The sequence below is a fragment of the Sus scrofa genome, chromosome 5 (genome assembly GCF_000003025.6).
Source record: "Sus scrofa isolate TJ Tabasco breed Duroc chromosome 5, Sscrofa11.1, whole genome shotgun sequence".
Classification (NCBI taxonomy): Eukaryota; Metazoa; Chordata; class Mammalia; order Artiodactyla; family Suidae; genus Sus; species Sus scrofa.
Window position 1 is genome coordinate 48368217 of NC_010447.5, and position 16312 is coordinate 48384528.

The window sequence follows — 16312 nt, forward strand, 5'->3', positions numbered from 1 at the left end:
CACATGCAACAGGATAGCTAAAATTAGAAAGAATAACAATATCAAGTATGGGCAAGAATGTGGAAGTAACTGGATCTCTCATACATTGCTGGAAGTACAGCTATTTGGGAAACAGTTGGCAATTTTTTATAAAGTTAGACAAACATACTCTTACCATATGACCCAGCAGTCCAACTCCTAGGTATTTACTCAAGAAAAATAAAAACTATGTCCACACAAAGAACTGTGCCTAGGAAGTATTTTGCGGTTTTATTTCTAAAAGCCCCCAAATTAGAAACAATTCAAATATTAACAGGAGAGTGAATCAGCAAAACATGGTATACCCATACGATGGAATAATTCAGAATAAAATGGGTGAATCTCAAAAACGTTATGCTAAATAAGAGGATCCCGACATAAAAGAATACATACTCTCTGGTTCCATCTATATGAAAGACTTTAAGAAAGGCAAAGTTAATCCACAGTGATAAAAAGTAGATTGATGTTTGCCTGGGCCAAAGGGTTGAGGGGCAGGTGATAGATTTAGGAGGAGCACAAAGGAAGCTCTTGAATGATGGACACATTCTATATCTTGTGTCAATGGTTAATGGAATATGAGCATTTCTCACAACTCATTCTAATATATACATATGATGTATACAATTTGGGAGTCAAGTATGCTTCAATACAACTGTTTGTTTGTTTGTTTGTTTGTTTGTTTGTTTTGTAGGTTTTAAGGTCTTCTGGACTTTCAGAAATGATATTGAGAGGTAGGTCAAAGAAGGTAATAGTCTTAAGGCTCGGCAATTACCAGAATGATAGTGCCATTAACAGACATTTATCTTGAAGTTCCCATCGTGGCTCAGCAGGTCCAGGGCCCGAAGTTGTCCCTCTGAGGATGTGGGTTCGATTCCTGGCCTCACTCGTAGGTTAAGGGTCCAGTGTTTCAATGGCTGTAGGGTAGGCCAGCAGCTGCAGCTCCAATTCAACCCGTAGCCTAGGAACTTCCATAGGCCACAGATTTGGCCCCAAAAGAAAAAAAAAAAAAAAACAGGTATGTTTTTAAAACTCGACATGAGCAAAATTGAGCTAAAGACCACCTTTCACCACTAGCCTGAAACTGTTCTTCCTTGGGTGCTTCCTATTTCAGTGAATGGCATCCTCATACACAAGGCAGAGAACCAACCAGTGTTTTTGACACTTCCCTTTTCCCTTCACCCCTGTATCTAACCTACCCAATTCTGCCAATTGTATCTCCTAAACAGATTTCAAGTGTGATAGATTCTCTCCATCTCTATTATGACCACCCTAGTTCAGTCATCACCTCTCACCTATACCACGACAACAAGCTGCTGAATTGGTCTCCCTGCATCTACTCTTACCTGCAGTGTTGGTCTGGACTCTGATTACAAATGACGGAAATTCTATTAAAACTAGATTCCTCTTTTTTTTTTTTTTTTTTTTTTTTTTTTTTTGTCTTTTGTCTTTTTGTCTTTTCTAGGGCCGCACCCGTGGCATATGGAGGTTCCCAGGCTAGGGGTCTAATTGGAGCTGTAGCTGCCGGCCTACACCACAGCCACAGCATTGCAGGATCCGAGCCTCGTCTATGACCTACACCACAGCTCATGGCAACGCCAGATCCTTAACCCACTGAGCGAGGCCAGGAACAAACCCACAACCTCATGGTTCCTAGTTGGATTTGTTAACCACTGAGCCATGACGGGAACTCCCCATCTCCACTACTCTTAGAATAAAATTGAAAATCTCCTCCATGGCTCTAAAGCCTTCATCCTCCAAGCCCACTTCACCAGACTAAATTTTACATGACTCCCCCTTCATCCTCTATTCCAGAAACCCCGACTTTTGTTCAATTTCATTAACACATGCTTCCCCACTCTCACCTTCCACAGCTATTGATTCCCCTGGACACACAGCACTTCCATCAGCAACTGTCTAATCATCTTTAGTGCTCAGCTTGGACGCTTCGTCTTTAGTGAAGTTTTCCTGATGCCCCAGATTAGCACATACTCCTCCAGTTAAACTCAAACATAATATCTCTGCAGTTCCTTGATAGCATTTGTTTCAATTGAAGTAATCTAGTCAGTCATTTAAGATAAGTATTTTTTTTAAGATAAGTATTGTTTACTGTCTGATCTCTCCTGTTCGAATGGAAGCCCCATAAGGGCTGAGACTTAACTGTCTCATCACTGCTATAGTCCTAGCACCTAGCCCAATACCTAGAAGAAACCACACAGTTTTTTCTTCAATAAATGAACAAATTCAGTGAAGGGCCAGAGAGGAGTGATAAATTCAGTTTTAGGCAGCTTGAATCAGAAATAATAACAAGGAGCTCCTGCCATGGCTCAGTGGAAACAAATTTGACTAGTATCCATGAGGACGCAGGTTAATCCCTGGCCTCGCTGAGTGGGTTAAGGATCTAGCGTTGCCGTGAGCTGTGGTGTAGATCGAAGATGCAGCTTGAAAGTGACGTTGCTGTGGCTGTGGCATAGGCTGGCGGCTACAGCTCCAAATTGTCCCCTAGCCTGGGAACCTCCATATGCCCAAAAAAGGCCAAAAGAAAAAAAAAAAGAGAGAGAAAAAAATAATAATGACAAGAAGTTAGACATTTTTGGAGTTCCCATCGGGCTCAGGGGAAACAAATCTGACTAGTACCCATAAGGATGCATGTTCGATCCCTGGCCTCGCTCAGTGCCTTGAGCTGTGGTGTAGGTTGCAGATGCAGCTCCGATCCACCGTTGCTGTGGCTGGGGTGAAAGCCAGTAGCTACAGCTCCGATTCAACCTCTAGCCTAGGAATCTCCATATGCTGTGGGTGCTGCCCTAAAAAAAGCAAACAAAAAAGAGCTTAGACATTTTGTAATGGATGAAAATAGGAGAATTCTGTGGTAAATAGACTCCCAATGTTCCATGGGACTAATGTCTTTCCAAAAAAAAAGGAGCAAAATGTCAAAATTGTATTGTATTTTGCTTCCCCAAATGAAGATTGATTCCCACCTAGATGTTGTGAATTGATGAATGTGCGTGTATAAAAAAAAGTCCCTAGTCCATTCTGGAACTATTTACCCTCTATTTACACACTTGGTGCTTTACTTACAAGCACTCCCCAAGCTGGAATGCCAACCATGGGCAAGTAAGGAGGGGAAAATATTGCATACAGAAACCTGAGGTCATTTTAATTTTATTTACACAAGTCATTCACCTCAGAAACTGAAGTCAGATTTAGAGATTCAAACATGTACCCTGTAGCGGGTACATTTTCTACCATCCCTTCCCTCAGTAAACAGTTCAGCTTTTAGAGACACTAAAAGCACAGAGACTAAAAGCACAGAATTTCTTTGTCAGAAGAGCCCAGTGTACTGTGTCTTTTTCAACATGCTCTTCTCCAGATCCGCTCTCTGCTAAACACAAAGCTTTTACTTGTTTGGGGTTATTCTGGATTTAAGGAGTCCTTCTCAAGAGTGTCGTCGAAAGGGTGTCTCTGTATTTTCCTTCCTGAGATGTGTGCAGGGAAAAGAAAAAAATTCCACAGCTACACTCCCATTCAATATAGTCCAACAATCATTTTTCTTAATACTTATCAGTGAGTGGCTAGAGTCCTGGAACTTGCAGGCATGTCCATTCTTTCATAAGGAAAAATGAGACGGATGTTTTTAAAAGCCAGTTTGGGTTGTAAAATACAGATATTGACTAAATTTTAAAGATAGCAAATGTCTAAACTTAAAGGAAAAAAATGACGGGGTGGAGGAAAAGCACAAGAGAAAGGAAACAGCTGTGCTTTAGCTTTACGCCAAAGTTCAACCAAACCCCTAGTAAATTCATAGTTTATGTTGTCAACAACAGATGAAAAAACCTCAGGACCAGGAGAGAAACGCAGATGAGAAACCCTTAGAAGAGAGGGGTTGGGCTGGGAGGAAAAGAAAGAAAAGATGTGAGCCCTTCTTTGAAGCTGAGAATGAATTTCAACATCTTTTCATAGCTCATCCTCCAAGAATTTTCTCCACAACAAGCCACATGTGTTGCCTACTATATTTCCAGAGGGCAACAGGAGAATGAAGATTTAATCTGAGCTGAGTTAAATTGGTAAGTTGCTCAGCCCCTTGTTCTCTTACCTTCTCCATGTTGAAGTGTCTTCTTCCTTCTCCTTTTTGGGCTCTTTCGCTGCATTGAGAGAGGTGCCTGTAGACCAACCAGACAATCCCATAAGCACATCACAGTTTCACACAGCCTAGGGGTTCAGAAATGGAAGGAGGGAAGGAAATACCAGGCCACTTTAGGACTTGAGAGTGTCTGCCTCTGATTTTTTTTTTTTTTTTTTTTTTTTTTTTTAATCTTCCTAGAGCAGCACCTTGGCATATGGAGGTTCCCAGGCTAGGGGTCCATCAGAGCTGCAGCCACTGGCCTACATCACACCACAGCCACACAGGATCCAAGCCGAGTCTGCAACCTACACCATGGCTCACAGCAATGCTGGATCCTTAACCCACTGGCAAGGCCAGGGATAGAACCTGTGTCCTCATGGATGCTAGTCGGACTCGTTTCCACCGAGCCACGACGGGAACTCCTGCCTCTGATTTTTAAGAGAACTCAACTGGTCCTTCATTTATCCAAACTTTCCCTTTGTCTGCTCATCAAGGCCTAAAATGTCAAGCTTGGAAAGCAAATTTTGTGGATGAAATGGCAATTTGGTTAAATTCTTAAAATTGTGTAAATTGTTGTTCCTAAAGTCTTTTTCAGAAAACAAGTTTTGACAGGTGTGGGAGGAGAGAGAAGAAAGGAATGGGAGGTGGGGTCCAGGGGGCACTTGTGAGGGCCAGGAGAAAGGGTATAGAAAGGCCAGGCTAGAGGTAGAGATGACCAACTCGGGCTTCTTGTCTCTGCTATTGTCCAGAAGATGCATACCAGAAGAGGTGGTGATTCTCTAAGGTGTCAAAGTTAACAGATAGACAATAACACCCATTTACACATAATTGGGATTAAAATATCTAGGCAGTGTGAGGAAGTGGGTGTGGAAACTGCTGCTCCAGCCCCAATTCCAAAAGAGATAACATTTCTCCTGTTACCCATATTAAAATAATACCAACCAGGGTAATTTGAAAGTGTATTATGTATCATATATATACTGCTATAGACTGAGTTTGTACCACCAAAATTCATAAGTTGAAACCCAATTCCCTAATGTGATGGTATTTGGTGATGGGACCTTTGAAAGTGACTGTGGTTAAATGAGGTCATGAGGGTGGGGTCCTAATCTGATAGGATGAATATTCTTTAAAAAGTGATGGCAGAGAGTGTTGTGTTGCCTCTTCTTCCACCTGCAGCTATCTGCAAGCTAGGAAAAGGGCCCTCCCCAGGAACAGAATTGGCTGGTACCTTGACTTTGGATTTTCCAGCCTCCAGAACTGTGAGAATTATATTTCTATTGTTTAATTCTGTTATTTAAGCCTCCGAATCTGTCGTATTTTGTTATGACAGCCCAAGCTGACGAATACAGATTTGGCACCAAGAAATGGGGTACTTCAGTAACAAACACCTGCAAATGTAGAAACAGCTTGGGAACCGGGGAGGGGGTAGAAGCTGGAAGAGGTGTATGCTAGAAATATGGATGTCAAAGGTGATTCTGATGAAAGCTCAGAAAGAAAAGAGGAGAGATGGGGAGAGAGCTTCCATCTTCTTAGTGAATACATAAATAATCATGAACAGAATGCTGGTAGAAATATGGATATGAAAAGCTATTCTGGTGAGGTCTCAGGAGGAATGAGGAATAAGTTATCAGAAACTGGAGGAAGAGTGACATTTGTTTTAATGTGTCAAAGAACTTGGCTGACTTGTGTTTTATGTGTTGTGGCAAGGAAGAATTTATAAGCAAAGAAATTGGATATTTAGCCAAGGAAATTTCTAAGCAAAGGAACAGGTTCCCCCCTGACAGCTTACAGAAAAATGCAAAAGGAAGGCAATGAATTGAAGAAGGAATTGTTAAAAAAAAAAAAAAAAAAAAAAGGAACTTAGACATTTAGAAAGTTTTCAGTCTATCCATGTTGCAAAAGAATGAGAAAGCTGAGACAGAACACTATGGGGTGTGGGGTGTGGGGTGTGGCTGAACAACCATTAGATAAAAATATCATGAGTGTGACTCAGGGATTTAATGAGCCATCTCAGCAAAAACCAGGAATGGAGATGGGATTATTGACAGGCCTGCTAAAGGAAACAAACAAAAAAAATGGGACAGAATGAAGGAAGGCTGTTGGAATTCCTTGATCCTACAAAACCATATCATGAGCTATTTACCTATGAATATATACTATTCTTAAAGAAAAGGACTCTTGATGACTCTGATCATCAGGCTGCCTTCTCAGTTTCAAAGGTGGAGCCACCACCTTGGTTTCAGCTGGCCAGATGGTCTCTGCCTAAAGCCTTAGAGGTGGAGCCACCCCACAAGCCACGGGGTTGGTCTACCTGGAGCCTTAGGGGCAGACCATGCCCAGGAGAGCCTTAGGGGTGGGACCACCCTGTTAGTGGATCCAGAAGACAGGACCGTGTCCCTTGGGTCTGGAAGGAGGGAATTCAGCCAAAGAGGAGCCTTAAGATTTAATGGAATTTGTCTGACTAGGTTTTGAATTTGCTTGGGATGCATCATCCCCTCTTTCTTTCCTGTTTCCCTCTTTTGGGATGGGAATGTCTATCCTATATCCATCCCACCATTTTATTATTTTATTTATTTTATTTTATGTTTTTTTTTTTGGAAACAAATGACTTGTCTGATTTCACAGATTTATACCCAGAGAGGGATTTTTGCCTCAAGATGAATTATACTTCAATTCTCACCAGTTTAGATATTTAAATGAGAACTTGGACCTTAGACTTTAGAGTGGATGCTAGAATGAGTTAAGACTTTTAGGGCTTTTGGAATGATGAATGTATTTGGTGTGCAGTAAGGACATGGTGAGGCAAAATGCCATGGACTGAATTGTTTTCCTGCAAATTCCTATGTTGAGAGATTTCTCATGGTGCAGCGGTTTATAGATCCGTTGTTGTCATTGCTGTGGCTCAGGTCACTCTGTGACAAGAGTTTGATCCCTGGCCCAGTAACTTCCACATGCTGAGGGTCAGGCCGAAAGAAAGAAAGAGAGAGAGGAAGAACAAAAGAACGGAAGGAAGGAAGGAAGGAAGGAAGGAAGGAAGGAAGAAAATTCCTATGCTGAAGCCCTAACCCCTAATGTGATGATATTTGGAGATGGAACCTTTGGGACATTAGAATTAAATAAGGTCATACTGAAGGGGACCTAATCTGATAGGATTCGTGGCCTTACAAGAAGATACACCAGAGTTTGTTACCGCTCTCTCTCCCCCATGTGAGGGCACAGCAAGTAGGCAGCTGTCTGCGAGTGATAGGCTCTCATCAGAACTGAATTAGCCAGCACCTTGATCTTGAGCTCTCCAGCCTCCAGAGCTGTGAGAATCAAAATTCTATTAAGCCTCCCAATCTATGGTATTTTGGGTTTTGTGGGTTTTTTGTTTGTTTTTGTTTTGTTTTGTTTAGTTTTTGTCTTTTTAGGGCTGCACCCAAGGCATATGGAAGTTCCCAGGCTAGGGGTCCAATTGGAACTGTAGCCTCGGCCTACGCCAGAGCCACAGCAACGCTGGATCCAAGACATGTCTGTGACCTACCTCACAGTTCAGGGAAATGCCAGATCTTTAACCCACTGAGTGAGGCCAGGGATCAAACCCACGTCCTCGTGGATGCTAGTCGGGTTCGTTAACCACTGAGCCATGATGGGAACTCCTATGGTATTTTGTTATGTCAGCCCAAGAAGACTAATACACATGTTAACATTGCATCATATGCATATACAATGATTCATGATTGCATTCACCCTACAGAAATGATAACAAGGTGTAAATATATGTGAGTAAGAATGTTTATTGTAGCAGTTTGTAATAGCAAATAAAGAAACAGCGTTGTATTCATTTCCTAGGGTTGCTGTATCAAAGTACCACAAAGCAAATGGCCTTTATTTATTTATTTTTTTAGGGCCCCACCTGGGGCATATGGAGTTTCCCAAGCTAAGGGTTCAATCCACAGACACAGCAGCTGCTGGCCTATGCCACAGACACAGCAATGCAGGATCTGAGCCACGTCTGTGACCTACACCACAGCTCACAGCAATGCCGGATCCTTAACCCACTGAGTGAGGCCAGGGATCGAACCCACAACCTCATGGTTCCTAGTTTCTGTTGCGCCACAATGGGAACTCCCGAAATAATACATTTTTAAAGACCATTTCATGGAGTTCCCATCGTGGCACAGCGGAAATGAATCTGACTAGGAACCATGAGGTTGTGGTTTCGATCCCTGGCCTCTCTCAGTGGGTTAAGGATCCGGCATTGCTGTGAGCTGTGGTGTAGGTTGCAAACGCGGCTCGGATCTGGCATTGCTGTGGCTCTGGCATAGGCTGGTGGCTACAGCTCTGATTAGACCCCTAGTCTGGACAGCTCCATATGCCATGGGTGTGGCCCTAGAAAAGACTAAAAATAAAAAATAAAATAAAAATGAAAATGTATTTTGCACAGAAGTCTGAAATCAAGATGTCAGCCTGATCAAGCTTCCCCTGAAAACTGTAAGAGAATCGATCCTTCCTTGACTCTTCCTAGCCTCTGGTGATTTGCTGGTATTTTTTGGCATTCCTTGGCTTACAGCTGCTACACTGCCATGCTGTTTTCACATGGAGAATATATGTCTTCATATCATCTTCCTTCTGTTCATGTCTATCTTGGTGTCCAAATTTCCTCTTCTTATAAGGACAGCAGTCATGTTGGTGTAGTGACATAATGACCTCATTTTAATTTGTTTGCCTCTGTAAAGACCCTGTTTACAAATAAGGTCACATTCTGAGTTACTAAGCTTTGGGACTTCAACATATCTTTGAGGGGGTCGGGGGAGAAGAGGAGGGATGGCATCATTCAACCTATAATAAACATAAATGTGTAGAAACAGGGGAATGGAATTCTACATCCCTGCAGTGGATAATCCTATAGTTATTACGAGAGAGAGAGAGATGTACTGAGCTGGAAAGCTGTCTGGGATGTATTATTAAATGGAAAATGTAAGCATTCCATACCAATCGGTATGATCTAAAAGACCATGGAATCCTTATCTGAAATCTGCATTTGGTCTTGACATACCATTTGGAACAAAGCTCACCAGAACATTTAATGGTAGCTAAACTGAGGAAAGGTAAGGGAAGTACTTTCACTTTTTAATGTTATGCTTTTGGAGATAATTGTAGATTCACATGCAGTTGCAATAAATCATGCAGAGATCACATACCCTGTTTACCCAGGTTTCATCTTTCAAAAACAGTACAATATCACAACCAGACTATTGATATTGATATGGTCAAGATACAGGTTATTTCCATCATCACAGCATCCTTCAGTTTGCCCTTTTATAGCCACACCCATTCCTCTCCCACCCCCATAACCTTTGGCAACTGCTAATCTTCTCTCCATATCTATATTTTTCTCATTTCAATAATGTTACATAAATAGAATCTCACAGTAAGGAACTTTTGGGGATTAAGCTTTTTTTTCACCGACATAATTCTCTGGGTATTTATCTAGGTTGTATATATCAGCACTTTTTTACTTCTGAGTAGTATTCCATGGTGTGGCTGTACCACAGTTTGTTTATTCACTTGTGGAAAGACATCTAAGTTCCCTCCAGATTTTGTTACAAATAAAGCTACTATAAACATTTGTCTACAAATTTTTGTGTGAAAGGAAGTTTTTTTTCCCCCTCTGGGATAAATGCCCAGAAGTATAATGTCTGGGTCATATGGTTATTGCATGTTTAATTTTTTAAGAAACTGCCTTACTGTTTTCCAGGGTGATAATACCACTTTACGTTACAAAAACAATGTACAAGTGATCCAATTTCCCAGAATATCCTCCAGTAGTTGGCGTTTTATGGGTTTTTTTATTTTAGTCATTCTGGTAGGCATATAATGATATGCCATTTGGGCTTTAATTGGCTTTCCCATAATGGCAAATCATGTTGAATATTTCTTCATGTGCATGTTGATTATCTGTGTATTCTAGTCAGTAAGCTGCCTCTTCATATATTTGGGGGGTGTTTAGTTTTTTACTGTTTAATTTTTAGGTTTCTCTATATATTTTAGATATTATTCCTGTTTGGAAAATATTTTACAAATATTTTCTCACATTCTACAACTTGTATTTTTATTCTCTTAACAAGGTCTTTCACAGAGCAAAAATTGTAATTTGGCGAAGTTCGATGTTGCTTTACATTTGGCATTTAACTTTGTGGCTTTTTTTTTTTTTTCCTTTTCTTTTTAAGGCTGCATCTGCAGCATATGAAAGTTCCCAGACTAGGAGTTGGATCAGAGCTACAGCTGCCGGCCTCTACTACAGACACCGAAATGCCAGATCCGAACCACATCTGCACCTATACACAGCTCATGGCAATACTGGAGGCTTAACCCACTGAGAGGGGTCAAGGATCAAACCCATGTCCTCATGGAAACTGTTACTGTTACTGTTGTGGACTTTCATGAGTTAATTTTGGTATAAGGTGTAAGACTTAGATCAAGACTTTTTTTTTTTTTTTTTTTTTTTTTTTTCGGTCTATGGCTATCCAATTGCCCTATCACCACTTGTTGAGAAAGTTATTTTCCCTTAATTGAATTGCTTTTGCACCTTTGCCAAAAATAAATTGAGCATATTTGTATGATTGAGGCAATTTCTAGGTCCCCTACTCCCTTTTTTTCTTTTTTTCCCTACCCTGTAGCATATGGAGTTCCCAGGCCAGGCATCAGATCCAAACCGAAGTTGCAATCTGTGCCACAGCTGTAACAACCTTAATCCACTGTGCTGGGCCAGGGATCTAACCTGTGTCCCAGTTCTCCCAAGATACCACTGATCCCATTGAGCCACAGTGGGAACTCCTAGGTCCCCTATTCTGTCCCACTGACCTATATATTTATCCCTCCAGAGAGTCTTGGTTACTACAGGTATATCATAAATCTTGAAATTAGGTGGACTGATTCCTCCCACTTTCTTCTTTTTCAAAATTGTTTTAACTATTCTTAGTTCTTTGCCTTTCCATGTAAATTTTTGAAGAATCTTATACAAATCTACAAGAATTCTTATATAGAAATTGTTATATGAGTTATGTTAAATCTGTATATCAATTTGGGGTTTTTGCTTTGGGGTTTTTATCAATGCTCATTGGTATTTCTGGGTTGCCAGGTTTTCAGCTCCAAGTCCAGGATATACAAAGCAAAAAGAAAACCCAAGACACTTACCACCACACTGGTCCTTGGCTTCCAAGTTCTAGTAAGTCTGCCTTTTTATTACCTCCTTTCAGATTCTGCTTATGTGTTTTATATATAATATCCAGGAGTTTTAATTGTACATAGTGGGAGGACTAGAAAAATATACATCTACACCATCTTTCCTAGAAATACAAGTTGTATTTTTTTTACTTTGTAAAATAATTTTTTTGTGTGTATGACCAAATGAATTTTGGATTTTTGACAAGGGTGCCGAGACTACACAATGGGGAAAGGACAGTCTCTTTAACAAATGGTTCTGTGAAAAATGAATATCCACATACAAAAGAAAATGAATATGGGGAGTTCCTATTGTGGTGCAGCAGAAACAAATCCAGCATTGCTGTGAGCTGTGGTGTAGGTCACAGATGCAGCTTAGAACCTATATTGCCTTGGCAGTGGCGTAGGCTGGCAGCTGTAGCTCTGATTTGACCCCTAGCCTAGGAACTTCCACTTGGTGCAGGTGCAGCCCTAAAAAGTTAAAAAGAAAAAAAAAAAAGAAGAAGAAGAGGAAGAATGAACATGGACCCTTGCCTTATACCATATACAAAAATTAACTCAAAATGAATTAAAAACTTCCATGCAAGATCTAAAACTATTAACCTCTTAGAAGATAATGTAGAGGAAAAGCTTCAGCACAAGTATACACAACAAAAGCAAAAAGAGATGAACTGAGACTACAATAAACTTTAAAATGTCTGCATATCAAAGAAAACAATCAGCAGAGTAAAAAGAAAATCTGTGGAATGGAAGAAAATATTTACAAATTGTATATCTGATGAGGAATTAATATCCAGAATACATAGGAAAATTCGACAACAGCAAATAACCATATTAAAACATAGACAAAGGGGAGTTCCCTGGTAGCCTAGCCATTAAGGATCCAGCGTTGTCACTGCTGTGGCTCAAGTTCGATCCCTGGCCTGGGAACTTCTGCATGCCTCAGCACAGCCAGGAAAAAAAAAAAAAAAAAAAAAAAAAAAAAAGTCAAAGGACTTGAGTAGACAATTCTCCAATTAAGATATACAAATGGCCAACAAGCATATGAAAACATCACTAATGCAAAGAGAAATGCAAATTACAACCACAATGACGTACCATCTCACAATCATTAAGATGCCCACTATTCAAAGAACAGAAAACAGGGTTTTTCCATTGTGGCTCAGCAGGTTAAGGACCCAACATAGACTCCATGAGGATGCAGGTTTGATCCCCAACCTTGCTCAGTGGGTTAAGGATCCAGCATTGCTGTGGCTGTGGCTGTGGCTGGCAGCTGCAGCTCTGGATCGACCCCTAACCTGGGAACTTTCATATGACTTAGGTGCAGCCATAAAAAAAAAAAAAAAAAGAACAGAAAATGACATTTTTATTGTCAAATGCAGAAAAATTGGAACCCTTGTGCAATACTGGTGGGCATGTAAAATGTTGCAGCAATTATGGAAAACAGTTATATGGAGGTTCATCAAAAAATTAAAAATAGAATTACCATATGATCCAGCAATCCCATTTCTGGGTATCCATCCAAAAGAATTCGAAACGAGATGAGGAAGAGATATTTTCATAACAATATTCATTGCCGCATTAATCTCAATAGACAAGAATGCCCATTAACAGATTAATGGATAAAGAAAATGGGGTACATACATATGATTGATATTACATAGCCTCTAAAAAGAAGGAAATTCTGTCACATGGTACAACATGGATGAACCTTGAGGACATTACGCAGAATGAAATGAGTTAGTCACAAAGGACAAAATCAGTGTGATTCCATTCACATGAAGTGTCTAAAGAAGACAAATGCATAGAAACAAAAAGTAGAATGGTGGTGCCAGGGGCTAACAGGGAAAGGAAATGGGAATTTGTGTGCAATGGGTCCAGAGTTTCAGTTTTGCGAGATGAAAAAGTTCTAGAGTTCTGTTGTTCAACACAATATGAATATACTTAACGCTATTGAACTATACACTGAAAAATGGTGAAGGTGGCAAATTTAAGGTTATGTGGTTCTTTTACTACACTTTTAAAAAGAAAGCAAAAATAATATCATTATTCACAAGCACAGGCAACAAAAGCAAAAATAGACAGCTGGGATTGCATCAAACTGAAAAGCTTCTGCACAGCAAAGAAAGCAGAGTAAAGAAATAACCTATGGAATGGGAGAAAATCTTTACAAACCGTATATCTGATAAGGGGTAATATCCAAAATGTATAAGGATCTCAAGTCAATAGCAAGAAAACAATCATATCTTACAATGGGCAAATGGACAGACATTTCTCAAAGAAGTCACACAAATGGAGGACAGGTATGTGAAAAAGTGCCCAGCATCATTAATCATCGAGGAGAGGGTGAGGGGGGAGAAAATAGGAAAGGAAAAGAGGGGAGGGAAGGAAGCAATTGTATTACCTTGTATGTGTGACACTTACAGCTGAGAGCTTTAGGGTTAATTAGTAATAGAAAACTAAGCCAACACCCAAAAAGATAATCATGAATAGCAGGGAAAGCAAAAATATGCTCAAAGAAGGAAATGGAATCCTATCCCCTTACACGGCTCAATCACAAGTAATCTTTACACAGCTAACCAAAAATTATGGTAAAACCATATGAGCATGACAGGGAAGGGGACATGGGAGGAAGGTATGTGGCTCTAAGTGAGCTAAATCCTCACCTTCCATAGTAAGAAGTCAACTGGTAATATTAAACTTATTTAAAATCAGGAGGTGGCAGAGATCCCATCGTAGCTCAGTGGGATAAGGACACGACTAGTGTCCATGAGGATGTGGATTCCATCCCTGGCCTCCATTAGTGGGTTAAGGATCTGGCATTGCCCCAGGCTGTGGCGTAGGTTGCAGATGAGACTTGGAACCCTTGTTGCCATGGTCATGGCATAGGCCAGCAGCTATAGCTCCAGTTCACCCCCTAGCCTTGAGAACTTGCAAATGCTACAGGTGAGGCCCTTAAAAAATAATAATAAAAATAAAAATAAAATCAAGAGGCATTCCCTCATGGCTCAGTAGGTTAAGGAGGATCCTGCTGTGGCTTTGGTTCAGTCCCTAGCCCAAGAACTCCTACATGCTGCAAGTTGTGGCCAAACAAAACAGAAAAACAAATAAAAATCAAGAAATAACAATATAAGCAGGTTATTTATATATGTGGGAGTACATTCTAGAAATGCTAAAAAAATGTTTTCTTCTGGGGAACTGGGACAGGAGCTCCTGTTGTGGCTCAGCGGTAATGAACACGACTAGTATTCATGAGGACAGGTTATATCCCTAGCCTTGCTCAGGTGAAGCCCTAAAAAGACTATATATATATACAGTGGGAGATCAGAATCTTTTTAATAGAATATCACTTATTAAATCTTTTTGAAGTTTTTATTCTTGCTTTTATTATGTAACATCTCAACTCAAAGACCTAGGTTAACTTAAATTTAAATTATTTCTTCATTGGAAATAATTATTATATATTCACATATCTAATGCTTATGTCTGTTTAGCCTTTTTTTTTTTTTTTTTTAGGCCTGCATCCATGGTATATGGAAGTTCCCAGGCTAGGGGTCAAATTGGAGTTGCAGCTGCCAGCCTATGCCAGAGCCACAGCAACGCCAGATCCAGGCCACACCTGTCACCTAACACCACAGCTCACAGCAGTGCCAGATCTTTAACCTACTGAGCGGAGCCAGGGATCAAACCCACATCCTCGGGGATACTAGTCGGGTTTGTTACCACTGAGCCACAACAGGAACTCCCTGTTCAGCCTTCTGAGACTTAAGTTATTCTGGGCATTATTACACAATTATCTAAATCAATAAAAATATAATTTAAATTTGGGTGCCATTTTCCACCTTCATTAAAATTTAACATCTATTCAGAAAGTATTCACAATGATTTAATTGACAAATTCCTATCCTAATGAGGTCAAAAATTGCTATCATCGTTCTTGTTATTCATTTTATAATTATTTATCTGTGGCAAATGGTCATTGTATTAGCCCCCAAATGATGGCAACATTTTCAAAGAGTGTTCCTCTATCATTTTTGCCTAAACCAGAGACTGATTATTAAAAAGGACTTACATAATAATGATTGAAGGTTTCATTAACCACTTGGTTCCTCAAATGCATTTTGGAGATGTGCCCTTGTTTAAGTTAGCACTTCAGATTGAGCTGTGATTTGCTTTTAAAGACTTGTATAAATTCTAGCATATTGCAGGCACCTGAAAATGAGTGAAACAGTTGTGATGGAGCAGGGCCCTGTGAGCCTCCTGGGCACACAAGCCTTTCTGTGTCCTCCATTTCTTATTTTTGGGGAATAAGCTTTAGCCTCCATGACCTTCCCAGAGTTCCAAAGGGCAGTTGCTGATCAGAGAAGGGAGAGGATGCAGAGACGAGGGAGGAGCAGTCAAGAGACAATATTTCGGAGTTCCTGTCATGGCTCAGTGGTTAATGAATCCGACTAGGAACCCTGAGGTTTCAGGTTCGATCCCTGGCCTCACTCAGTGGGTTAAGGATCTGGCTTTGCCGTGAGCTGTGGTGGGTCGCAGATGCAGCTCGGATCTGGCATTGCTGTGGCTCTGGCATAGGCCAGCAGCTAGAGCTCGGATTAGACCCCTAGCTTGGGAACCTCCATATGCTGCAGGAGCGGCCCTAGAAAAGGCAAAAAGACAAAAAAAAAAAAAAAAAAAAAAAAGAGAGAGAGAGACAATATCGCAGTCTTCAGGCAGGGTCCTGGTTCCTATTTAAGGAATATACATAACAATATCTTTGAGCTTTTTGCAGAACCTCACCCCCCAAGTAATGGAAGAAGTATTTGATGAAGCATTCTTCATTCCAGGAAGAAGGAGGACCACAAAAATCAGTCCTGGTGGCCACTAAATGCCAGCTTTGAAAGACAATCCAAGCTTGCCTCTGCCCTGATCCTTATCTATGGCCCTCTTTCCACTCCCCAAGCTACAAAACCGCTTCCTAAA

General features: G+C 40.6%; 1 protein-coding gene across 3 annotated transcripts in view; it reads left to right on the forward strand.

Moving 5' to 3' along the window:
• Window positions 1–16312, forward strand: part of LMNTD1 (lamin tail domain containing 1) — a 557729-nt gene that overhangs the window by 526044 nt on the left and 15373 nt on the right. For 2 of the 3 annotated variants that reach the window (XR_002344070.1, XR_002344072.1), the window contains exons 13-15: window positions 710–749; window positions 3976–4079; window positions 11265–11351. The gene's annotated coding sequence lies outside the window, so the exon portion shown is untranslated. Of the gene's footprint in view, window positions 1–709; window positions 750–3975; window positions 4080–5317; window positions 5401–11264; window positions 11352–16312 lie in introns of all 3 variants that reach the window. The other variant, XR_002344073.1, reaches the window with a different exon arrangement.